This window comes from Apteryx rowi, unplaced genomic scaffold (assembly GCF_003343035.1).
Source record: "Apteryx rowi isolate R43461 unplaced genomic scaffold, aptRow1 scaffold_47, whole genome shotgun sequence".
Lineage (NCBI taxonomy): Eukaryota > Metazoa > Chordata > Aves > Apterygiformes > Apterygidae > Apteryx > Apteryx rowi.
In genome coordinates, this window is record NW_020450727.1 from 3,615,131 (window position 1) to 3,641,591 (window position 26,461).

The window sequence follows — 26,461 nt, forward strand, 5'->3', positions numbered from 1 at the left end:
GCGGGAGCGGAGCGGGAGAGGGGGGCTCGTGCTGTGTTTGTTCAGCCTCCTCTCGCCGCCTCCTGAGCGCGTGAATCGGGGATCGCTGCGGCGCTCAGGGGCGTTTGCCGGGGGGATCCCGAGAACGCGAGATGCTGCGAGCGCCAAGGATTTTCCGTCCGTCTGCGCGCTCTGGGGGAGGAGGATGAGCAGAAACGGCATCGCAGCCAGCTCGGAGAGGGGAGGGGGCCCGAGGACTGCCTGTTGGTTTTAAATTTGCAAATATGGATTGTTTCAGCAGAAAGGACCTTTTTGTAATGCCTGYGTTGCGTTTCACGCAGCGATTTCAGGAGCTGCACTGCATAGGTAGCTGTGCTACGTAGCTAACCTTAAGGACAGTGAGGAAAAAGAGGTGGGCACCCTCTTCCCGTGCTTATCTTCTCCTCAAAACGCAGGATGGTATTKACTGCTTGCGTTGCTGCCCTTGAGCTCCAGGTTTCGCGCTGGCTGCAAAGCAGAGCCGTGGCCTCTTCGCCCGTTGCGCTGTTGCCTGGCAGGGGGAGGGATGGGCTCTGAATCCCGGGGCCCCTCTCCCTGCGCTGCRCCCTGTGCCGGAGGAGGGTGCCAGGAATAGGCAGTGGATAGTTTTCACGTTCCTCTCTCTGGCATGCTGCTTCTGACGCCAGATCCCCTCTCTGCGTAGGGATTATTAGACATTTTGCGCGGGGACATTGATCAGCTGCTTTTATCTCAAGCACGCTCATCTCGGTTTTCAGTGATTTGCTGCGAGATGACATTGACTCAATAAGGACTGGTGTAGCTTGGAGGGAGGGAGGGTGGAACAGATCGGCCCCATTGCTGCTGCTGCTGCTGTTCCCTGGGAGTTATCTTTAGCAGATTTAATCTGCAAGGTTTGGGATTGGATGCAGTACTGGCCTGAGCCTTGTACCAGTCACTGGCACTGTTTCAAAATGCTGCTGGGTCAGAATGGTAATGCAAACCTATTGGGCCTAATTCTGTCCGTACTGCTTCCACCAGCTTAAGTTCAATTACTGAAACCAGAAGCGGGCTTTGAACTTGCTTTACTGGTCTGGAAGAAAATAAGTGAATAGCAGATCCAGCGTAGAACTGGCTGCAGCAACAAATTCCTGGCTTCCCTCCTTACACTGCACACTAATACTTGGCCTTTTTTTTTAGAGGACCTTTTTCTGTGGTTGAACATGGCTAAATCTGTGGCTTTTTCCCTTATTGGAATCCCAGGAGGTGACAGGATAGGAAATCTGTCTCCTGATATCTGATGCACCCTGAAGTCGTCATAGATGCTAAATTCATTCTTCATTAGCCACCAGATGGCAACCATATTTTTAGCTAATATTAAGGTAGATGATAAGGGCTGAGTTACTGGCCTGCTGATGAAATTACTACATTTACTGGTGCAGCTTGGAGCCAAATGTAGCCTGCCAGGCCCTTCCCCTGCTTCTTATTTGAACACCTGCACGGTCTTTTCCTAGGGAGAGATTTTCCCGTAAAGTCATCACAACTTGATATCCTCTTCACTTACTTGCTTATTCCCCTATGGTGACTGATGATATAGTGGTGTCTGGGGACAGGGGATATAGGAGGAACAATAATAATAATAATGATGGAGTGCTTAGCTGTGTATTTCAAGGCATTTATGTGATCTGAGATCACTTGTTTGTGTCTTTACATAGACAAAGCACAGCTAGTTTCCCTATAAGGAAAAAAAGAAAACAAAGCCCAAAGCACTTGCTTATAAGTTAACACAAATCCTAGGCCCTTTGGCTGTTATAATCCTGATATAGACAAAACAACTTTGTTTTCTGGGCTTTAAAAAAGGGGGGGTGGGGAAAAAGGCTTTGCGTGCTTTATCATCTGACTGGCTTTTAAATGCTATTTTAACTTTCTCTGTACTGGTACCTCTGTTGTGGGGTGTTAGGGACTTAGCCCTTGTCTCTAAAGGATGGACTATTCACTGAGGCAGACTTGTGTATGTGAACTTCCGAGCGAGGAATAATACAGCTGAATATGGTGTGAAGAGACGGCATTGGTGATTATGGTACTGTGCTGGTGTTAATCATACTGTATATTCTTTCAAACTGTAGATATGTGTTAATGTGTGTTTAGCAGGAAGGATAAGTTACCAGGCTGTATGCTTGGAGATGAGAACCAGGTGGGTTGTTTTATTTTGTTTGGTGGTGGTGGTGGTTTTTTTTTTTTTTTTTTTTTTGAGAGGAAGTGAAGCAAAAGTGTGCAGAGGTGAATCTGGGTGCACAACAGACCAAGCACTTAAATGTATTAAAAGAATAATCTGAAGGGATAGTGAATGAGGTTTAACTTTCCTTTTTGAGGCAAATGTATTTTGAGGCTTAAACAAGCTGACTGTTCCTTTTACGTATCCTCTTTCAATTTGGATTTAGGATAAAAATTCTTCCCTTCAGTGTGAGTCTCTCCCCCCCACCCCCACCTAGCTTGAGCCCTGAGACTTTGACTTCAGCAACTTCCCTCATGGTGAATTTAAGCCTTGTGTTAAGCAAAGAATGATGTCTTGTTGTTCAGTGCAGAATTTGCACTGAAACACTGTACACATCCTTTTCTCCCTTCTGAGATGGCTATTATGTAAAGTATGTAAAAGATATTCCTTCAGAAGTACTGTTTGTTTTGAGCCTTTCAGCAAAACTGTTGGCTGTTTTTGGAAGATACTTTCTCAATTCAACAGGAAATATAGGGCAGAATAGTTGACTATGCTGTGTGCAAATGGGCTGTGCTCCCTTTTAACCTCTCTCTCAATTGAAATGTGGCCTCAAGTACGATACTTTGCAATAATTTGATCATTGTCCAGAGATCTGTATTATGTAAGTTGTTGCCTCTGTCAAGAGGAATGTACCTAGCAAAAAGGACCCATGCAACCAGTGCTAACTCATCATCCTTTGCGGCTAGTGATTAGGAGATTCAGGCTGGAAGTCATGTGTATTGGTTCTTTCTCCTCCGTGCTGAGCTATACCAGCAAGAGAGTTGTTCACTGTGGTTGTTCATCCTGTAGATAGCTGCAGGATTTTCAGACTGAGACTTTAAGCTCTGAATCTTTCATAGGTTCTAAATTACTTCAAAGGGAGGGAAGGTTTGATGCCTCAAATGTATCTTGGAGAGAACCTAGAGTTTGCATGCTCTTAAAACTTCCTCAGTAAACACTTGACAGGGTTGGGAGGCTTTTTCTTTACATCTAATAATCCAGCCTCTGAAMAAAAATATGCAACTATGTGGTCTGTTTTTATCTTAAATTTTGGAAAATTTTAAAAATATCCCAAACTTATGTGGTCCTCATTCTGTTTGAAGAGTGTCCTGTTCCTCTTTCTACAAACCTTCCTATTTTGTACAAATTAAAAGAGAGGCTCAGTGACATGACATAAGCCTGGTGTCACAGTAACTACTCTGCGAGGTTCCAGGAGGGGCTGAATTCATGGAGCACATAAAGTGTGAGGGTTTTTTTGTTGCTCAGATGGCAGTGAGAGGCCGTGTCACAGGATCAACCTGTTTGCTTTCCTCCAGCATCTCCTTATGGTTAGGAAGAGATTCAGAATGGAGAGAAGGAGTTGGGTGTGAGCACACTGGTTGAGGATATACATTTTCTAGAGATTAATAGATATTGCTGAGGAGACAAATAGTGAGGTTGATGTAGGAAGGAGAGATTTTTCCTCAGGAGCTTTTTTTTATGTTGAGAGGAGTAGAAATGGATGAACTTCTTTTACTAGATATAGTCTGAGCATGGGAAGTTTCTATGCTGATAGGAGCAAGAGGTCTCTTGCTCTGTTTTCATCATTACAAAGCTGGGTCAAATTAGAAGTCTGAAACCTGGTCTCTGTGGGGCATGTTCTTCTGTGACATTAATAGACTATCATTCTCTTTCATTCTTTAAATCTGACATACCAACAAACCTTTACCAACAAATCATGCCCATTTCTCTTTCTCCATGCCTAGCCACAGGGGAAGGATTCATTCTAGGACCCAGTGAAGTTCAGTTTGGTGGACAACCCTTGTGTTAGAGAGGGAGTGTGACTTAGGTTGTATACTCTGCTACTGACTTGTTGTGTTTCCATGAGATGTCACTTCTGCTTTCTGTGCTTGACTTACTTCATTTATCCCACCAATATTTACCTATCTCCCTCTTTGCAAAGTTTCCCTGATTAAACTGTCTGTCAGAGAAAAGTCCTGGTCACCTCTGGCTATGCGCTCCAAGGAGGTTGGGCTGTATTCCTCATCTCACAGGRCTAGTATGACCATAGCTGCTTGTAGCCAGGCTTGCTGATGCTTATTCCCAATCCACTACAGTGCAGAAGGATTTGTATGCCAGTAAACCAAAGGCTTCTCTGAAGAATTTGCACCCCAGCCATGCAAAATAACCGAGGACATTGGCCTTGAGAAGGAGGGCAGAGGACTGCTCTTGGCAGGCCACTATGGCCTGATGTCCCAATTCTTTCTCCGATTAACTTATCTCATATAACAATTGTAGTAGTGCAAACTCTGTCAAGAAAGGATCTTTTTCCCAGAATCTTAGGCTTTCTTTCTTTCCCTTCCTTATCCTTTGCTGTACATGAGAAGGTTGTGGTTTGGGTGGAACAGGGTTTGCAGAAGGCACGGCCTGCATTTTGAGCTTGCCCTGATATTTTTTTTTTTTCTGTGTCTTTTAAACAACCTGTAGGTGGAACATGGCAGCTGAGAAACCTGGAATGCAATCTCAGCCCTGTTGAAGCAGGTGGGAGTCTATACCAAGGAACAGCACCCAAAAACCTTAAACCAAATTTAAATGCAGCAATCTTCAGGATTCAGTTGGCAGAAGCTGCCTGATATGTAGAACTTCAGCAGATAGGGAAGGAGGCTTTAAATGAAACATAATAGATCCAAAAAGCTCTTTTATTGAGAAGGAAGCATCACGTGTATCTGTGTGAGAGGGGGGAAATTCCATTATTGATTTTTGCTTCAGGATCCTTCTGTCTCTTCAAAGCCTATATGGTTTCTGCTTGGCTTTGCATAGGGTTGGATGGTGTGGAGTAGTATGCCTTGTTCTGTCAGGGAGGTAGAAAAAAACTGATAGAGCCTGAAGAGCCAGAAAAGTTGTTCTCTTGCCAATCCAGCAAGAAATGGATTCTTTTTTTCCTGGAAAACTTCCCAGAAGATAAGGAAAGGGCTTCTTACTTTATTTCTATTAGCTTGGCTTCTCAAGAAGGCAAGGTTTAGGTGACAGGGGTAGAATCTCAAAGATGCTATTGGTCTAAAGAGTGCTTGAAAGCAGGTGCTGGGTAGAGGAGAGTGATCTGAATTAATGCTCCTAATGTACAGATGATTTCAGTATGAGCTCAGACTATATTACTGGGTATCAGATAATCTGCACGGGAAGGGGAGGCAGGTGGGGTGGGGGAATGAAATAGGAAACCAGGCTCTACGTGTTCCCCTGCCCATGGAACACTTTGGTTTGCAGGGCATTTATGGTATCCTGGTGAAGGCACCTCTGTACCTGTGGGTTGGCAATGGACCTCTGAGAAGCAGAATCTCAGTGGAAAAGGTCCAGAGCTATTCCTGGTCACTGTCTCTTACCTGCGAGTTCTAGTCCTACAGCAAACTCTCTTCAGTGCTGTTCACGTGAGATCATGGACTTGCAGCTGTTCATTAAAGCAGCTGTAAGAACTGTATTGAATGAAGAGTTTTGGTGAGACTCTAGGCAGGATGGGATTAGTGTTACAAAACTCATCAGTCAGGAGGTGACATCAAAACAGTCAGTCCTGTCCCCCCCATTGTGCATGCTGATTGTTAAGCAAGGTTTTGTTTTTCCTGCCACAAATGTTACTTATTTCAGCATCACAAACACTCCTGGCATATGACTAGCCAAACTGTTCAGGAAAGCCTGAGGTGTTCAGCATCTTACAGGATTGGGCTCTTTGGGAAGAAGATAGTAACAACAAATAATGCAAGTTTTCTCTCCTTCCTGACTCTTTGGACAGAGAAGCAAGAAGCTTGTTTTAAATGTCTTAAAGCTCTGGTTCTAGAAACTTTCTGAGTGATGAGAGGATAGCCTAGATTGGCAGGTGTTAAGGTACCTATTTTCACTGTCATTGTGACAGGATGTGCAAGCTGCAAATGGTGAGACTTTCTGTCTGACAGTCTTGACTGTCTACCTACAGATGGAGAGATCAAACCTTCTTCCCCCAAAGTGCTGTACTGGCAACCTGACATTATCATGAAGATGCACCTGATTTTCCCTGGTAGAACAGACTTGCAGCCCTGTCTTCTGGTGGCCAGAGCTGAGGGCTCAGCGTGCAGGGCTCCCTAAGTGGACTGGCAAAACCAGGATGTGCAGACCAGCTGCTTCTGCTTTGGGATAAGACTGGATTATTGTGTGCTGGTTTTGACAAGAACAACTGTGCACTCTCCACTCCAGAGCAATGGGATGCGATCAAATAGTAAAATAAGAATAAGGCTTCCTAGGAGAGCTGCTGCTATCTGTTGAATAGCAATGAGGTCCATTTTGACATTGTCAGCCTCTATTTTAGCYTTTGCTTGAGGGACTAGATATTTGCTTTTCTCTAACACCCGTAATATTGAATGCGTGAGTGCTGGCAAACCTGTATTGTTTTGGCATTTGTACTGCTAAGCCAAAAGGGAGCCTCTCTCAGGGGAAGGGATTGGAGGGAGAAGGAAGTCATCTACTTTGACCTGCAAGTTTAAATCTATTTTCCCTATGATATTAATTCACTATTTAATATTGCCAGGACATGAGTGGGGACCTCTTTGGAAACACATGAACTTCTGGCATCAGGACAAGGGATGAATAAATCTTGGCAGGTGTTTTTTCAGTAAGTGTATGTGAGTGACTGGATCTCAAAAGGTTCAGGTATCCCTTGGAATATCTCCTAACCTTGCTGTCCTCTGAAATTGCTCGATCTTTACTGGTAAGTATTGCAGGATAGGTCCAGCCCCTCATTCCTAGAGGAAAAACTGGAAGTATCATTATTAGCAGAAAATAGGATTTAGGATTTTTTTCATTTAGGTTACAGTTTTATTTTGCTGACTGGCTTGCTTAGTTTTGATTCTTAGCTAGTACTCTGAAAGCACATCTCTCTTGATTGGTCCTTCTGTGATCTGAAGGAACAGCCCTGGGAAATGGGACTCGAAGTAGCCCACCCTGATAGGTGTATGTACAGGTTATATGGATAAACTCTGTGAAGATCTAGTTGCTGACATGTTGATTGGTATAAGCATRGATGTTATCACCTACAGTCAGTTTAGAAAATAAATTTTCTTATATAGTGTTTAACTCTTTTTCTTTTTTCTAAAGTTTCTGCTAAATTTATTGTGTTGGGAGCTTGCATTCAGGAAAGGTCCGGTTGCTACGTGCGTGTTTGAGGAAAGCCTTGGAAGCCAGAGTTCAGTGTGTTACACAGACCCGGACAGAGAGGTCTTGGAGAATCAGTGTGAAGCAGCTGTGGAAAATCTTGAACTGAGGAGAAGATGGTGTGTTTGCACACACCTCTGCAAATACACRGGTGTAACATAGATATTTCCACTACTTAAACTGTGCTGGGGTAAACTTTGTTTAGACCTGTGACTGGCAGRTTAAAGTCTTTGAGTAATTAAGCTCAGTAAGCATTTCCAGAGAGGCCCAGGAATTGAGAAACAGTTAGGAGAGACTGGGCATAAAAGCCAGACAGTGCTGACTTTCTTTTTGTCTCCTTTCTTCTAAGAAAGGAGAAGTCTGGGTGGCAGCTTGTTCTTAATATAGGCTGCCAGGCAGGATGGAGAGTGCARACTTCATCTGTTTTGGACGAAAGCAGTACTTAAGAGCAATTAATCCCTCTGTGAAAACCATTGGCCATTGTTAATCTCTTAATACAGGTATCAAAGTCTGAAATACTGCCTTTTGCAAAGATTTGGCATTAAAGTTCAGAAAGCTGGTAGCCTGTTTTGAAATTATTTATTTCTTGGTAATTCTTCATTGATCATAATGTTTGTTTTCTGTATTTTAAGTAGGCTTATGACTTCTTGTTAAAATTGCCTAAGAACCATGCTAGTTTCTCTGTTTACTTGAAAGTTATCTTTCTAGTAGGGTGATTACASATTCGACTAGCTAAATTACAAATGTTTTTCACTGGGTACTTGCTAACACTCCCGTTTGAAACTGAATAAAACAGAACTGCAATGCTTGCTTGCTAGTAGGGATGGAAAGGGAACCTCAGTGTTACAGAGACTACAGTGTTTGAAAACAGCTGAAAGTTGTGTGTCTTTTTTGTTTTGTTTTTTACTTCATGCTGCTTGACTCGACTGCATGTTTTATCAGGCCAAAGACAATGATGTGTGATTTAACCAATCCAGAGATGAATCTGAAAGTATTTGCAAAATGGATAAGTGATTATATCCCATTGGACTTATCTGGAAAGGTGCCAGTGACAGTTGTGATTATATACAGAATTAGGTGTAAAGACTGAGATTTGAAGAAATGCAGATCTCTGCATCTTTTTCCGTATCAAAAAAGCTGGTCCTGAAGCTCTCTAGTATCCTTCCAGGTAATGTTGTGCATTCCTATAAGTTACAGTAAGCCTTGTGATAGTACCAGCTCCAGGAGTCTGTGAGTAGAAGGACCAACCTTATCTCCCATCCTCCTCCCTTGGCCCTTATGGAAAAAAGAAGTGGGGCAAAAACTCGGAAAAGAAATAAAAAAAAACCTAGTATATTTAAAAAATATATGGAATTCCTTTCCTGTAACTTGAATGGAAAAGGCCAAGCCAAGCTGTACATAAATAAACTTGAGCCTTTCAAATAATGGATTGACTCTGATAATACTTCCTTCATCATGATACATGRTGAGTATGATTATTTGTTAGTGACAACAGTGTGTTCATATTATATACTACTGAAAAAGGCCACTTCCTATCCTGAAGCAATTCCAATGTAAATATTGGACAGTCTCAATTAAGATACTRCTGTTTTATGTAAAGTTCCATGTTCCAGTACACTGTAAAGAGTTTTTTGAATGGTTTTACAGAGGCTGAGGAAGGATGGTTTTATAGACAAGGGCGCAAGGCTATTTTTGAATAGAGAAAAATTTCATGGGAATACGTAAGTTTAAGAAATTGGAAAAGAGACTGGCTTTCTTTGGAGACAAAGTGCTGCTCTATGTGCAGGGTCTGGGGGGTGAGAATTAGAAGACTGGCCATGATGTGATAGGAGGGGGGAGGTCAGGGAGAGTCAAAGGGGTGACATGATCTGTTGGTCAGAGAGTCCAGTACTGGTATGCTACATCCGGATTGCTCATAATCTAGTACTTGTCTGTAAATGGGTGATCAGAGTCAGTTGCTAGGCTAGAACTTTTTGCCAAGCTGGAGACCTGTGCTCTTTTTTTCTGTGACCCTTGGTGAACGTAAATAGTTTAGGGAGGAAAGAGAAGTGTGCGTATCAAGGCTGGATGTCACTATGATTGGCTGTGGATATAGTGGGTGATAAGAGCTACATTGCTGTGCTGGTGATCTTGTTAGGTCTGGGGTGTATTTAACGGGGTGTCTTCTTGGCTGTCAGTTCCAAATCTGCAGCTCGGATCTGAATTTTTGAGGAGGCTGTTTGGGGAGAGCATAGTGGTGCTTTCCCTATCCAAAGACAATATGGCCCAGATTCTCAGCAAGTAAATTGGCAAAGAGGCCGGTACGCTTACCCCCATTCGTAGCAGGAGAACTTGGCTCATCAAACAGTTCTCAAATTTGCTGTTACTCATCTGTTAACTCCTCCGGAGTCAGAGGTGGTCTTCTCAGGTGGAAAGAAAGAAGGGCTGTTCAAAAGCTGCTTCCTTCTGACTTTGTTAATTTTTTTAAAGTCAGATCAACTGATTTAAAATTTTCCCTGGAAAAACACAGTAGGGGAGAATCTTTGACTTGTTTGGGAAGACCCAACAAGAGCTGATCACCTGTGTTGCTCTGTATGTTCCCACTTCACTGGGACAAGCCACACTCAGTAACCCAACTTGGCCATGGAAGGCAGCATTCCTAAATCTTCTCCCATGTCTGGTCCCTTGCTTCTATCTGCCTCTGGCTCCAGGAGTCTCAGCAGCTTATCCAAAGTCCAATGTGTCTTTTCCCTTCACCCTGTCCTGCGCGTTACATGTTCCAGATCTRTCCTGTATTTGAGAAACTCCCATCCTTGTTCAGCAAGGCAATCGTGAACCCTTACAGGAGCTCTTCAAGCCTCTTAAGGGCTCTGCATCCAGTCTGTCACTTCTGGAATCCCTCTCTCTCATGGTTCTGCTTCACAAGAGCTCCTCTGTCCCCTCCTTCCCAAAACACACCTGCTCCTTCATCTCTTTCTCCAGCTCAGGCATGGCCCCAAATGCCTTTTACATTTTGTCCTGATTTGGTAGTTTCATTTTGCATTAGTGTCTGCATAGAAATAAAAATACTTCTTGCAAATGTATCAGCATTTAAAATGAGTGTTGCAGGGGAGGAGGAGGAGGAGATGAGAAGGGGGATTTATGCAAACAGCACTATTTATGCTATCTGTTCCTCTTACTAGTGTTACCATTAGCTATAGATAGGGTTTAATTAAGCTATGTTAAATGCCTACCCAAATAACAGACATTGATGTTGTGAAGTCCTGTTGCCTGGAATGTCACAYTGATGCCAGCTGAATTAAGAGATGCCATTTGGCCTTACTACAGTTACTGTGTAGCTAATACCCAGCTCCATAGCTGAGTGCCCAATTTTTATTGGTCTCTGATTTGATGTCTACTTAAAGCTGAGGCAGACAGAAGGCAGGGTGGAAACTTACCTGCTTTCCTGGAGACTTGCCTGCTTTTTTTATATTTAGAGTAATGATAGATAAATATTCTCTCCAATCTGTGGTTTGCTGAAAAGCTGGGATTCTGGGGAATTGAGTGTTTTACCTGCCTGGTTTGAGTAAGAACAAGCCAAACAAGAAGAAAAGAAATTGCCTAGAGTTATGAGTTAGGCATGCAATTGGATATGGCCAAGGTGGCTTTGTTGTGCAAGCACATCTAACAGCTGTGTGTTCAGTGGGCAGTTTCTTGTTCGGTTTTCTGGCACGTCCCACGTGCAACTTGTGCATCCCGCGTTCGATAACCCAAAGCTGAATGCTTAAGGGGATGTAATAGAGTTTATGTGTCTTCTGGTGAAGTTTTAGGTTTTTTGCACTTCCGGAATCGATTGCCTGCTTAGGCATCAAGGTTGATGCAGAGTTTGAAAACGCTCAAAGCTCTTTAAATTCTTTATCTCCCGCAGTCCTTGAATCAGGTGCCCTTTTCTATGTGCAGATTTGTTCTGGTGGGAGAAGTCACCACCTCGAATGGTTATCACTGTGTACATTTGCTGCTCCATGCATCTGCTTCTGGAGCATATTGTGCAAGCCTTCATCAGCTCTTCCTCTGACCAACAATTTGAACCGACCCAGCTAATCTAGCTGGGGCTGCAGTTCCTCAGTACTCTTAAACCACATCCACCACTAAGATAAGTCATCCCCAGCTGCTGCTTTTCTCCTCCTTTCTCTGTGCTGCTGCCCAAATATTGTCCCTTCAGTTGTGCTGCTTCACCTGTTTTTCTTTCAAGCTGGTCTCACAAATAGGTGCATTGGATAGTAAGTTGTGGGTGGGGGATCTAGAGAGGCAGCAACAAGCACAAAGACTAGCAGTCTAGGGTGCTGAAGAAGAAATCTGCTGCTGAGGTAAGGGTAAAGTGGAAGTAAGCCCTAGCTTAGCCTGAAACAAGTATGGCTGAATGAGCAGAGTTGTGGAAGCAGGACCACAGAGCACTGGATGCACAGGATGATGAAAGGTAGGAGAGAGAGAAATATCTTTGCTTTTCTTTCTAACTGTTGAAATCTGTAAAGCAAAAGAAAAGATAAATAAATACAAATAAAAATAAAGCAATATGTTTTCCTAGTAACTTTCATAAAACAAGGCAAGCTTGTGCATTTATAGAGGGGAAAAATCTGCTAATAACAGAGAGTGAAAACTTAAGGCAAGATGATTTATCAGTCATCTGTTTGGGAGGGTGTGTGTGTACGTGAGTGGGTGGAGCTATAGGTATAGCTGAGGGAGAAAGAGGCAAGAAATAATTCTTGTTTCAGGTTTTTGTACTGTTGGTCCTAGCCAAGGACAGTCCTTCATTCTTCRTTCTTGAATTTATGCTAAAGTACAAGCTTAGGATAAGTGTCGTAGCTATTGTTCAGGGTAGGCATAATGTAAAAGGCCCTAAGGAGATTAGAGAGAGATGCACAGAGGTAACGTAACGAGACCAAAGCTGGGTTAATGCAACAAGAGCCCTTACAGGAACCTGGAGTCAAAGGTGGTTGAATGGCCTGGAAATAGACAGACACTGAATTGCAGGCAGGTGTGGGAGTGCAGCACAACATGACTGCAAGGACCGAGCTAAGATGTAATGCCAGGTAGAAGAGAAATAGCTTTTCCATACTATCTGTCACAGCACTGCTCCTGCTGTATTGTGACTTAATTTAGACTTGGATGATGCTAGAAGCAAATCTGCAGAACTRCATGTGGTAGGGTGGAGAAACAGAATGCTGGAAAAAAGTTAAGGGGCTAAAAGCATCATGTAAACATCTATTGGAACTGCAGGATTTGGATCTGCAGCACAATGTGCTCCAGAAGCAGGTACATGGAACAGTGCCATATGTGCACCAGGGACCCCAGTCAGTCCATCAGTTCAAGACTTGTCCCTCTTCTAAATTCTGTCTGAGAGGAGGAGATAGTTGATGTGAACCTGTGGTTACGCTTGTAAGAGCATCTCTGCTTAACCAGTTGGTCTTGTGCAAAGGTGGTGAGAACTAATGCCAGTAAAACATCCTGAGAACTGATGATTTATGTGTGTGTTTTTTTGTAAACATGCTTGGTGTARAACTGCCTTGAGGAAAATAGCTCTTGCATCCTGGGGGTGTGCTGTGTATTGTTCTGAACTGCCAGCATGACTGTTTCTTTCTGGAAAACAGAGTCCCTCTAAAGGCTGATATTAAAAGATAGAAGGTGCATTGTTTTTTCTTGCAACAGCAGATACAGATTTTTAAGTTAGTCTTTGGTTCTACTCATACTGCAGGGTTTGGACGACTAATACTCTCATATCCGTAGCTGGGTTTTTGTTGTTCTGCTTTCTGGCAGGGTCTCCCACTTGCACTTGTATATTTTTGTGAGAGCAGTTTCAAAGAAGTTCTTGCCACATCTTGGTCATTTTTGAAAGTCCCTTGTGGGATTTTATCATCTACAGTTAAACACATCCTTAATGTTAGTACCATGTCTTTGTAGGTAAGGCTCTCCCAACACCCCAATTTTTAAAGCAAGTGTCAGCAAAAATCAGTTGTTACTGTCAGATGACAAAATTTTGTTTTTATCCTTGACTGCCATATTCCTGGCTGAATTTGTCTGCAACCTATGTCTGCATAGGTTAATGAAATCTAACTGATTCTTGTTCTGGGATGAGGGAAAGAAAAATTGTGTTGTAATTCCTTGCCACCTTAATTTCATGATATTTGATGTGTGCTAACAGCATGTTTCCTTTTCTGCTGGTTTGTGTTGCACCAATGCATTTTCTCCTGCAATGGGTGCCAAAGACTGTGTCTCCAAGGCCTCTTTTTCAGTTCTTGTTAAAATGTGAGTGTTATCAGGGAGTGGTTAATGTTTGGAAATGCAGCTGTTGTACATTAATATTAATGTAGTGATGGTAAAGGGTCTTAACATCCTCTGAATGGCTTCTGCTTCACTCTCCAGAAGTATTGATTTTTGACAACTACAGTACAGTTTGGATGCTGATAATATAAACAGCTTACCAGTGGGTGCGGGGGAGGAGGAATGATGCTACTAGCACTTCTCAAGATTTTTCCACCCAGGGAGAGATGATCCATCCAAAGTAACTCTCCAATTAGGTGAGAAAACGTACAGAGAGGATGGGGTAGGGGAGGGAGCACAGTGCAGGACTGCAATAAGTTGTTATCCAGCCAGGTATCACTGAGTGTGCCAGGAACCTTTCTTAAAGCAAAAGTGTTCTTTCCGCTGTGCTCCGGTCCTGTTGTGGGAGGCTGATTCCATAAATGGACTGTTTGGAGGTTCTGGAGCATAGTTTTTCCCAATTACATTACCTGCAGGGTCACCATGCCCTCTAACACAGCTTGCAGCCAGAAAGTGGCTTTGCCCTGTCATAGCTATATACTTAAAGAGCATTACTCTGATTATCCAGAAGGGTGGATTAATGGCAGCTGATGGATAGTTGGAGGAAGGGAGAGGTGCTCGTGAGGTGAATTTGAGTTGGCAGAGTTGTTATGCAGAACAGTGCAGTCTCCTTGTTGAAGAGTAAACCAAAGAGATGGGACAAGTAGATATATCCTGCCTTGAAGAACTTGAGGAGGCAGATGGCAAGGTGCATGGCAAGTTGGGTCATTAAAACTGTCATGAGTGAGCGATGGTGCTGTTTGAAGTATGATGGGAAACTCTTTTTGTAATAAAATGTGGATAAAATATAAGATCCTTCCATCCCTCTAGATCTTGGCAGCTAAATATGAGCTGCTCGAAAAGACCTATGTTTTCTAGCTCCAGCCCTCTCCTATCTTTTATGATTAGAGGAGTCCTGCAAAATGGGACACTGGAATCACAAATAGGAGGCTAAGAAATTGTACAGAAGCCTGATCTCTATACAAACTGCGTGTGGGTAGGATTGATGAGGGAATTGCCAGTCTCCATCATGAACAGACGAGATTGTGTGGGTGAAGGGGAATGAGGGAATGACCTAGCTGTAAGAAACATTTTGATATCCCAGTGGGAGAGAATAGCAATGTGCTGGGAATTGTGCAAACTAATTGCTGAGGAACAAAATAGAAATGTTCTCCCAGTCACAGGAGAATATCTGATTGTATTAAAGGAACAGACATGGTGTTTTACAGAGCTGAGTGGAATCCAACTATATTAAAGGTAATGAAGAAAGGGAGAGGGGGAGAGAGAGAGAGAATGGGGCATCCAGTGGGGAAGAAGTTCCACTGTCTGCAGTGGAAATGACGCTAGTACTAGTGCTTACCTGAAAGAGCTACTTTAGAAGGACAGGAAAGAAAGGCATTGCCAAAGTGATGGTCTCTCTTGTCTTTCTGTAGCACGAATTTGTGGGGACTGAGTCCTGCCCTTGAACAGGCTCTTACACCACTGCTGACATTGGCAGGAGCTGTAAATGCAATGCTAACTGCATATGTCCTCAAAGCCCTCTGTAAACACAAATACATGTGCTTCCTGGCCCAGCAAAGTAACAGTAACACAAGTTTATTTCCTGGGTGAATTAAAGTTCATCATCGTGAATGGGCTGTGAATGAAAACCAGGATGGGGCTGTGGAGGGGGGCTGGACAGTGGCAGGCCCTGGAAGTAAAGTGTTTCTTTAGAGCCTTCAGTACCTGCCTGCCAGCCTTTGCTGATGGACAGCACAAGGCAAAGGGACAGCTGATGGCTATGTTGGGAGAGACACCTTGCAGCACATTCTTCAAGCCTGGGGGGTGGCACAGGTCCAGGGCCAACCATACTGCATGCATGGAAGGGTATCAAAAGCCTTGGCAGGTATTTTTAGACAGAGTCAATAGGGACAAGGGATAAAGAGGCCTGGAAAAAAAACCTAGGGCTTCTTGCATTTTTCGGTCTCATGATTCGGGTGAATGAGAGGTGGTCTTCAAGGAATGATTAATTCCTTGTTTCATGGAGTGAAAAGCAGAAAATAAAATGTTTTTTCCTCCTCATCAGTTGAAACAAGTATTTTTTGGAGATAAATCTGTCATCCTCATTATCTGCTGCCATCACAACTTCCTTCTCTGTTCCCCCATGAGCTGGCTCTGGATCTGTGGCATTGAGAAGGTCTTTTTAACCTAAACCTCAGACAGCTCCTTGGCACACTAAAAATCAAAGGCTTAACTCCAAATGCATCTTGCCCTTTAAAAAACAAACAAAAAAATGTTGGGGTGGGGGAACCCTGTTCAAGAAGAGTGTATTGTTTAATTGCCGTGGTTTGTTATTGTAGTATTGTAGGGTTGCTTATCAGAGCTGGGCTCTGAGTACTTCTCTGAGCCCTTCCTGTACATCTGTTCCACCCCCCACACACCTCCCTCAAGATATTTTCTGTGGTGAAGCAAAAATTCAAAAAATGAGAAGCTTGGACGAACTATTGTCTATTTACCTGGGCTACTATATTTTGGGACTAAAACTTACGCATCCTGCATGCTTCAATCCTGCGTGTCTTAACTGAGTTACCGTGTGGGGATGTTCTTTTGAACTCCTTGCACTGGCTTTCACTGTGCATGCAGTTAGTGTTCTGGCTTTTTGGAAGGAAAAGACCCTGTGCAGATGGGATTCAGCCTGTACAAGAGTGACTCAAGGTTGGAAAAGTAAACTGTTTTTCATCCTGCCTTTCCCATCACCCAACTCTTGGAAACTGAAAGCCTGAAAGAGCCAGGAACACAATCAACATCTTAATTTTCTCCAGCAGTAGTTGGGCTTGCCTCTGTGTCAGAAGCCTTATCTTGCAAGTGTGTACTGATAACATGATGGTCTTTGAAAGGTATGGAACATTGTTCAGGAGCTGTGAGATCATGCACCTGACTTTTATCACACCTCTTCAGGGGCGATGTGAAAATAATAGCCCCACTGTGATAGGAAGGAAAATGAATGCTATGGAGAGGCATCGTGATTTGTTCAAGCCCAAACCGCATATATGACAAAGACAGTTCTCTAGTGCAGCTTTCCCAGTTCTGAAGGGAACTGTGACAGTTTCTCCATTCCTTCTGTAAGGAGGAAAGGGTTATGGTTAATGTTTAATATTGACCCACATATAATTTGGAGTTGCTTCTTGCCACTGTTGCAGACTCCCTGTATCACCATGGGCAAGTTACCTGTTCTCAAGATGTCTCATTCTGACACCTGCAAAAGACAAAGGAAGTGATTCTGTGTTGAGGTGGAAGAATCTCTGAATATATGAATGCTGTCTAGTGCAACAGGCCATTGTGCGTTGCTCTACTCCTGACATCGCTGTTTTAATGCAGATAGGACGGCCCTGCTCTATAGTAGAAATTTATTAGGCCTGTGTTGTGATGTTGAAGATTGGCAGAAAGACTGCCTGCCCTCACCTAGCATCTCTGGTTTATTTGTGTCCTATCTCTGGAGTAGGGGATGAGAAAGAAGGTATCTTGTTCTGACAGCGCACGGGGGGGTGGTGTGTGTGTGTGTGTGTGTGTGTAAGTAATACCAGTGCTGTTCTGTGATGCGTTTGTTTCTCGTGATGTATGGAAGGAAGTTCTGTGTCCTTTTTCAGAGAAAGGTGTCCCTGTACTTCATGCACACTGGTGGGTTCATGTTTGTGCAGCTGGATGCTTGCACTCCACAAGATCTTGATGAYCAACTCTGATTCTGCTTACGTTGCTCTCCCTTCATCTGCTTAGCTAACGCTGAAGCTTTTCTTGATAATGATGCACTGCCTAAAAGCAGCTGACATTAAAGTTCCTCCTTTCAATCTCCTCTTCCCTTCCATCCCCACACTGCAATCTCCAGTCATCACAGCACTTGGTAGGAAGCCAAGTGCTTAAAGGCCTGGATGCCCTCATCAGGCAGCTACAAAGGAGGGCTTCCCCCCTGAGATATCCAGGGGAAGCCCTAGGAGCCTGTTACTGTTGCTGAGCATCTAACTCCTTTTTACTGTAGGAGAAAGTGCCCTTGCTTTGGCCATTTTCTCCTGCTTTTAGAAAAAGACTTCAGCTGTCACATCCAACATCTCACTCTAGTTTTTTTCCTCTGATTCTGGTCCTGACAAAACAAAGACAACCCTTCCTCTTCTAAGTTAATACTTGTTTCTCAGCATCCCTGTTGTTCCACAGTAATGTTTATGTAGTCCTTGTTCTTGATCCTTCTTGCAGTAATTTTTCTTTCTCCTCCCATCGTCTTTAATCTTTGCCTATGGCAGCTGTGCAACCAGACCAGAATCCAAAAGAAGCTGCCTCTTTGATCCTAGTCTACATTTAATAATAGGGCTCTGGTTATTACTGAGGAAATAACACATCAAGGTGCACTGGCTCATCTCTCATCTAAAAGTTTAATCGAAGATCTGGGCAATATACAATAATCTCTGTGCACTGGAGTGGTTGTATGGCGTTAGGGATCTTGAATCCTCAGATGTCGCAGCTGTTATGATCCTTAATGTGATGGGACCAGACTGTCCTGGGAATTGATTTGGATTGTTCCCCCTTGCCCTGTTCCTACTCACTGGCCTGCTTCCATGTGGCTATTCACTGGTAAAGCCAATGGAAAGCAAATGTCAAAATGTTCCTCGGTTCAGTGTCTATACAGAAGGGGTTGGTTTCTTTATAACACCTCAGTGAATATCAGGACTTCAGTGACCTAAATAAAACCTAGGAAGAAAATGCAGTAGTGGCAGCATGAATAAGTGTTGTGCATGTTTAAGACAGGTGGTGCAATCCCATGTAATGGGATGGATCCTCTGCCCCTCTTGGTCTGTCCATGAGCCACTGACTCTGTGCAGGAACCTGCAACAATCTTCCCTGGGCAAGGTCCAGTCGTCATGTTGCCCTGGTTGTCAGTCTTTAGACAAGGTCTGTTCTTGTTAGGGCAGGGTCAGCAGAGGGTTTTCATTTTGAGGAATAAAATATGCTGAGTTCAAGTCTGGACTTGTGTTGCTGTCCGTGTATGCATGGGCACATGTACTGATTTGGTGACTGACTTGTTGGAAGTATTTTTCCTGCATTTATAGCATTAGAAAATACTGATTTATCTTATAATGACAATGATCCAGAAGTCAAGGCTTAGTAAGAATACACTGAATCTTTCCATTGTAGTAAGGTATAGGTACATCATTTTGTAAAGTCAGCTGAAGTGGAGGATGGTAATCCGTGTACGTCCTTCCTAGGGCCCATTTACCTGTTCTTCATGTTAGTCTTTGACTGGTCACCCTGACAAGAAGGACTTCAACTTTGCATGTAAACTATTCAGTATCTGTTATGGCTTATAGTATTTGTCATGTTACCTCTGTTGTCTGTTTGCTTAAAAGTGAAGGATCCTCATCTCCAACAGTAAATGTTGTCCTCTTATAAGTTACATGGGGTCTAGTCCCTGAGGTGAACTGAGGATGGGTAGTCTTGTCCCATGCTGTCTTCTCTGGCTGCCAAACTTGGTTAAGGAGTGCACTTCCTTTCCAGTAGTATTTGTTGTTGCTGGTACTTTGCCTAAATGAAAGGCATACACTCGTTGTGGCACTGAATTCATAATGCCTGTAAAGCCTGAGTTTCTGAGTTTTGGCTACCCACAAATATCTTTTCCCTGGCAGCATTTGATGCCTTTTGGTAGACAACTCGCTCAGTTTTGTTTGCCCCTGAGTTGCATAGTGTTGCTGCAGAATGGATAGATGGAAGCTAGGCATACAGGTCCAAGAAAGAAGTGCTCTGGAGGTTTGCCATTATGGGTTTATCTCCATAATTTTGGGTTTACTGTATGTGGCTTAGCACAGGAGATTTCCACCTCTTTTTCTGCTTAAATCTTACTGAAGCCTTGAAGCATTATAGAAAGGGTGAAGAAACTGAGGTTTGGAAAAGGTTCTTGGTGAGTGAAGCCAAAGTTTTGTGTAATTAAGCTTTGAATTTGGGTGAGTTTAGCTGAAACTGTTGCTGACTGATTTCTGTGTCTCACTTGAATAACTAAGAATTAAAAAAAAAAAAATTGAAAGACCAGGACTAGAATTCACCAGCTCATCTTTGAATAGAAAAAGATTTGGCTGTGATTCTCCTTCTTTAGAAATGGGAGTGAATTTTTAGTTCTGATGAAATACACATTTGGCAACTCTAAATCTTGATGTTTTCCAGGGACTTCATGAACAGAGACAGGACATGTTCTGTTCAAACTGTCCAGCCACTGAATCTAGTCTTTTAGCCAAAGATCCACCCTTGTAGGCAGTGTTGCTTAGTGAAAACAATGATCCAACACTTTGTTAGAAGGTGTAAGTAGATGCTGCTGCTGAGAAAATCTGTCCCACCCCTTCTGAGCCAGGTTGGGAAATCGGAAACCATTGGTTACTTTTAACCCAGATCTACATTGCTACTTTAACTGAGGTTGGTTTTTCAATCCTGTTCACCACATGGCTGCTCAAATGCTTGGTTTAGCACAAGGGGGAGGTGGTGATGTAGAGGCAGGAAGGAGAGTGGGAACAAGAAGACTTTCAGTTGCCTTGTGGGATGTGGAAGCTTTAAGTACTCATGAAACTGTGGCCTCTGCAGAAGCTCACTTGTACTTTGGACGCTTCTCCAATCCAGGGCAAAATTTCCTTTGGTCCCCTCAACAGAATAGTCCTATTCTGGAAATGGGTGTGAAGAAAAAGCTGTATCCATCTATGCTGGAGAATGTACTTCAAGGGAAGGTCCTGTTGTCTCTTACAGGAGGTGAATTTAGAGCAGAGCTTTCAACTTGGAAACTGAGGCCAATCAGATCTTTCCCCTAAGAGTGATTAGATGGCAGCAGCTTTGAATGCTTTATATAAATGAATGGTCTACAGAGAATGGTTTCCATATCTCCTTCCTAGTGTCTGAAGATTTTTAGGATGCTACCCTTCTTAAGAGCCTGAGTCCCTTTGACATGCAGCCACTGTCAGTGCAAGCCAGAGGTGCACAGAAGTTAGAAGCAGCACAGCATATTCTTTCCTCCCCCTTCGCCATCCTGTTTCCTAGAACTGCTGGAATCAATCCCTGTTGATTCTGGCGTGGCTGTGCTGAAAGCCACCCAAAGACAAAGGCTCCTTTTGTTGAGAGCTGCAGTCAGGCACATGGACATGCTTCTTGGCACTTGCCTCTTCCCAGGGTATCGTGCCGTGATGGTACTGCTTCTTGGGATGTGCGTCCCTCAGCTTAACATTGCTGCACTAGTCAGGGAGCATTTGATTGTCATATTCTGGGAGAGGGAGGAGAGGAAAGACTTGAATAAAGTGACACTGGATGGTTTCAAGAGAGGAAGCTAAGTATTGGGTGAACATGCCCCTCTGTAGCCAGATGCCAATAACAAACGTCACACAGTGAATCAACAGAGACTAACAGATCTTGTCCCTCGTTCTCTTCTTTCTTCACTGTTAGAAATACTTTGTATTCATACAGATAAATCTCAATATTTTTGTTTAAACCTGTCTTTATTCAAGCAGTACTAACATTTAATACAGCTTTTAAAACTTTTCAAGTTCTGCAGGCTGCACAACACTAATACTGAAGTGCAGCTGTTGCTGGAGTGGAGAGTTTGAGGAGGGAGCTGGGAGCAGAGGCACAAGCTGGGGAACACCCACCTGATGGAAGTTCTCCTCCCTTCTCAGTTTTCTGTTCTCCTCAGTGGGAGCGCTCTAGTTCCTGTCCTTGTATGGCTGTTTAAGGAGGGAGAAGTGAAACCTGTGGTAGGGTAGGGTCCAGGAGGAAGGTTGTCTTATGTGACCATGACTGGTGGAGAAGGAGAGATGGCAGAGCGTGCCTTTTGCTAATGAGATATCAAAAGCTTATGTTTAGTCCGCAAACAACTAATGCCAAGCAATCTCTGCAGCATCATTCAGTGTGGCTGGGGAACGAGGCAGCTGCTGTGTCAGCTATTGACAATAGCCTCAGTGCCTACAACTTTTTCTCACAGGTGATAGTAGAAGTATTTAGCTGATGGTGTTTACCTCATGGAGAGGAGAAGGCATGGAGCAGCGTGCAGATGCCTTGTTCGTTTTCCTGAGCGGTTAGTGTGGATAGCGGCAGCCATGGAACACTTGCCGGTTACTCTCATGATTCATTTTTATTAAAATCACGCCAAGCCAAAATTAGTATGTGGAAGCTGCCCAGGAGGCTGATGTGATGATATTGGAAAAGACAGCTGCGTGGGTTAGCACGCATCATGCTGACGCCCTCTGTACCGAGGAGGGAGCTATGTCTTTGCCTGCTCACAGTGGTTTACTGCAGCCACGTGTGTGTTGCTGAATGTGAAGGTTACTGACTGGGTTAAGAGCATTACTGGATGTGTAACCTGGGATGTGCCATGTCTGGACAGCCTTACTGGCAGCCCTAGAATGGCTCTGTTTGGGGATCAAGAAGGGGATGTTGCTCAATTTCCTCCCTGCCCTTCTGCTCAGGAACTGTAAGAAAATAGAACTTTACAGGGCTTTGGAAAGAAAACTTCTTACCACTTTTGGTTCTTTTGCTTTCTCCCTCCCACTTTCTCCAGGTTTAAGTCACAATCTTTATTAATAATTCAAATAGGTTGTCTTCTGTTAGACTAATGCAGTGCTTGTTCTTTTGTCAGAAGCATCAGCTGCTGGCTGCTGTTGAAGGGGTTAGACCTGAGGGACTGAGTTGGATCTAGGGTGAAGTTTGTTTTCCCATCCCCTTAACTAGGTGTTCTGTGAACGTGTCGGTGGGATTGTAGGCGGCTCCCTTAAAACCCTGATGAGGAATATGTCTCATGAAAAAGTCTCATCCCTGCTCTTGAGAGATAGACTAGAGTAGGGTTTCAAACTTCTTCTTGATTCATGGGCCTTAATTTTTCTTTTCCCCACAGACGTTTGGCCTCTCTGTAAATGCTAGTCATACAGATTGCTTTCTATAGTTCTTTTTCATGGACCTTGAAGTCTGCAGACCACATGCTGAAAATCACGCAATGTTCTCATGTTTATTGCCAGATCTGTAATTTCAACTCCACTATCTTCTTTTTGGCCTTGGTTTCTGAGTAACTGCCTATGTTTTTTACACTTTGTGATTTTGAGCAAATAATTACATGTGGGCAGGCACCTATAGACCTTCCACATGTGCTTGAATTGTCCTCAATCTGTTTCTGTGAGGGGCAAGTTTTCAACTTTCCTTTTCTAAAAGGGAATTTAATTTAAAAGTCCATGTCTGTGCATTGGGCTCTGATTCTGTGCATCTTCATTTAAGTTCCCTTTCCCCTACTCCGATCCTGGAATTCATGATCAGCCCTTAGTGCCCAAGACTGCTCTTCAGATAAGCACAGGTTGGCTGGTAAATACAAGCTTTTCCTTCCCTTCACCCTGCTGCCACTCCTACCTCTGTTCGAGATAGCCCTTGTTACCTTATGATTAGGGGCAGTAACCTACCTCCCTTTGGTTGCTGTTAGGGATGATTCTTTGAACATTACCAGACTGGGAGTTGTGGCTCTTGGTGGCTTCTGTAGCACATATAGTATTGGTTACTCTATATTATGCAAAGGAATCTGAAGGACAGGTATCCTTTCCTTCAACTGCTGCTTTCCCACTCCCTCCCCTTAGCTGAACTAAAAGAAAGGAATCTAAAAGGAAGAAGAGAGCAATGAAAGTGTCAGCTCCACCATTCCCTCATTGGCAGGAAGTTTTGGGATGTAGAGGTGGGCATGGATTGGACTGTCAACAAAAAGAGCTCTGCGGAATAGCCTGCTCTCTGCACAAAGCCTTCTCTGGATTGGAGAAAGAAGCTGACAGGGCTTCTTTGGCTTATAGTCTTATGTTGTCCTAATGGAGCTGCAGGTGCTGAGCTGGCCAGGGATCAGGGTGAAGGCAGGCATGGAGCAGGATGCGAAGACAGCATGTGCCTGTCCTGAGGATGGTACGTGGGGCTCTGCTTTTGGCCTCCTTCTCAAACTGCCATTTGCGATGGTCTGCTCGGTCCAGGGAATAAAGCTTGTTGGTGCTATGTGTGCCATACTGAGACCAGGACTCAAAATGCCATGTGGAGTTGTGTAAAGAGCAGTTAGGATGGAGGGATAAGGTATTTTCCTATCTTTACTATTTGTCTTTGTTTTTGCTGTAATGCTGTGGTCCAGAAGGGATGCTGTTGAAGGTAGCTCCAGAGTTTGCCCCCAGAACCCACCTTCTCTGAAGTATAGGATTTGATTAATGTTATCTGTAGCTTGAACTTTGTGCCATGAGATGTGCAGGGTGAGAAGCAGTCCTGTGTGTGGAGTGAGGCTGGGTCGCTTGTGAAGCGATGACAGAATCTCTCTCTGGAGGTTCTTGGGAGATTCCTGTTCAAAAAAAACCAAAACAAAAGTGTGATTTCAGGAGAATCTGTCTGTTTTCTGTTCCCTACTCCCTGCTTTGCTCTTCACTGGCTTCTGAGGGGAAAGGATGGCCTGTTATTTCCCAGGCAGTTCTGTAATTTTTTGACCAGCGTTGATGTCGGGGTGAATGCTAAAGAAGTCCTCGTGTTTTGAAAGTCTCTCCCTGTTGTGCTGGAGAGGCTGGAGGTGTGTTCTCCTAGATTCCTCTATTTCTTCTATCATGTCTTCGTACCTTAATGCTAATTCATTGTCCGTGTGTTTTCCTCCCTCCTTCCTCTTACCCCCACATAAAGCCATATGAAAAGGGAATCCTGTTTTCCCAGGCATGTGAAGAATGCAAACTAAGGCACTTGTGTCTGAGGGGATTATCCCTATCCATCAACTTAGTGCAGCCCTTACCTGCTAACTTACTGGCATCATAGCAGAGACACCAATGAATGGAAGGACTGCAGTGTGCAGAGGTCCTTGGTGTATAATAGATTATTTTTATTTTTTTAAAGGGGTTTATGAAATGTCACTCAAGAGAACTTGTTTTTCCTTGCCAAACATATCTATTTATTGGAAACTTCTGGAGAGTCTGTGTTTCCATGGGAAAATGTTTTTAGGGGGTTGCAGACTGAAAAACAGCTGAACCTCCACCCCAAACTTAGCATGACTGTTGCAGAGTGAGCTCGGACCCTTATTTGGTTCCTCTCTAACACCCTCCATCTCCTCCATCTGTTACCCTCTTGTCCCAGTGCTGTTGTGCTCAGCACCTGATGTAGCAGATTTGTTTGGGCTGATGTTTTAAAACTTTAGTGAGGTTTTTGCTCCACTCCAAAGGTGTTAGATGAGCACTAACAGTGTGCCTTTCACGTCCTCTGTATGTTCAAAGGTAATCTGTTTATTACCCCCATCCCACCCTTTCAAATCTGGCGACCCCCTCGCCCCACCCAGGCAGTGTTGAACCACTAGAAGCACAGTATGTTGGTGAGGGTTTGTCATTATGCACGTTGAAACCTGGGTGAAGCTGAACTGCCTGCTCAGATCTGGGTGCCAGTGTTGTGAATTGGAGGTTGCTTAGCTGATGCCTGTGTTTTCCTGGCTGTCTTAGCCCATCTCACCTCCTGACTGATAACTAATTTCGGGGATAATCAGAGAAGCAGTAACTAATTTTTGCAGCAACTCCCATGTGTCAACTGTGACAACTTTCTGCTTCCTCCAATGCCAGATCATGTTACTGTTTATGCCTTATTTGATCTGTTCATCACTGCACTCCCTGTTGCCCATTTAGTATAGGTTTGGGCTCTGTTCTGTGTGATTCCTTCTCAGAAAACTAAATTACCAGAGAAGCTGAACAAAACCTTAAGTCACTCCAGTCATTGAAAGCTTAGTTCCCTTCTTTTGCTGGTTCTGCCTCTTTCCTGACTTCAGCAGCAGCAAGAATAGGAACTGCATTGGGAACCACCAGGATAAGGTTGACTGTCAAAATGAAATGAAAAGGCCTCAAATTAACAATGGAGGAAATTCACTGGAAGGAACTTGGCAAGAGGAAAAGGCCCCAGTTGTTTGTCCTGTTTTGTCCCACAAATTAAATTCAGACTTGCATGTAATAATGTGGAATAATAAATGCTTAAAATGTTGACATTCTGTTGTAAAGATTCAAATATGATTCTCCCCCTTGTGAAGGCAGAAGCTTTTCAAAAAGCTGTATAGGAGACTGATGATTACCCAAAGTTGACCATGACTGTCTGGAGACGTTTCATGTTTAAATGAGGTTGGTTTTTAAAATAGATAACTTGCCCAGTTAATTTTAACAAAGTGTTTAAATGCATCCTGTTGGATAGCACAAAAGCTTGTCTCTTCTTTTCTTGCTCTTTGGATTTCACATAAAGCTTTGTGCTGATCATGGTGCATGCCTCCCAAAGGTACAATAGAGCTGTTTGAATGGGGTACTGGCATTTTAAACGCTCCACCACTGAGTCTACCTCAAGGCCACAACTCTTTTTCTGGTGCTTTTGTCACTGCGGTGGTGAAGTGGCTTTTCTTTTGCAGTGCAGAAGATGAGCTAGTCTGAGGGCACAGCCTGGCTGGTTAGCCGATACTGTTGTAATATCATATCAAATACAAGATAAAAAGCATACTGCTCTCAATATGCTCTTGTTCCAGTGTGCATAGTCATGTCTGTGTTCTCCCTATGCTGAACAAAAAAGGAGTCTGGCTAACTTCCTAGGAGGGCTAGCTTGCTGCAAGGCATTGTGGGTGGCTGAAACATTAGTGTCCATATTGCTGCAGAGTAAGTCAGGGACCAGAGGGATGCGTTAGCAGGTTCCTAGGTCTCACTTCTTAAGTAGATTTCATATTCGAATCCTTCTTGGTCATCCAGTGTAGTGCAGGGAGTCTGTCTTGTG

The 26,461-nt window shown here is 43.6% G+C and overlaps 1 protein-coding gene across 5 annotated transcripts in view; it reads left to right on the plus strand.

Annotated features, from left to right (window-relative positions):
• The window catches only part of BIN1 (bridging integrator 1), a 104,786-nt gene that overhangs the window by 319 nt on the left and 78,006 nt on the right, over positions 1-26,461 (plus strand). The gene's annotated exons all lie outside the window — the stretch shown is intronic.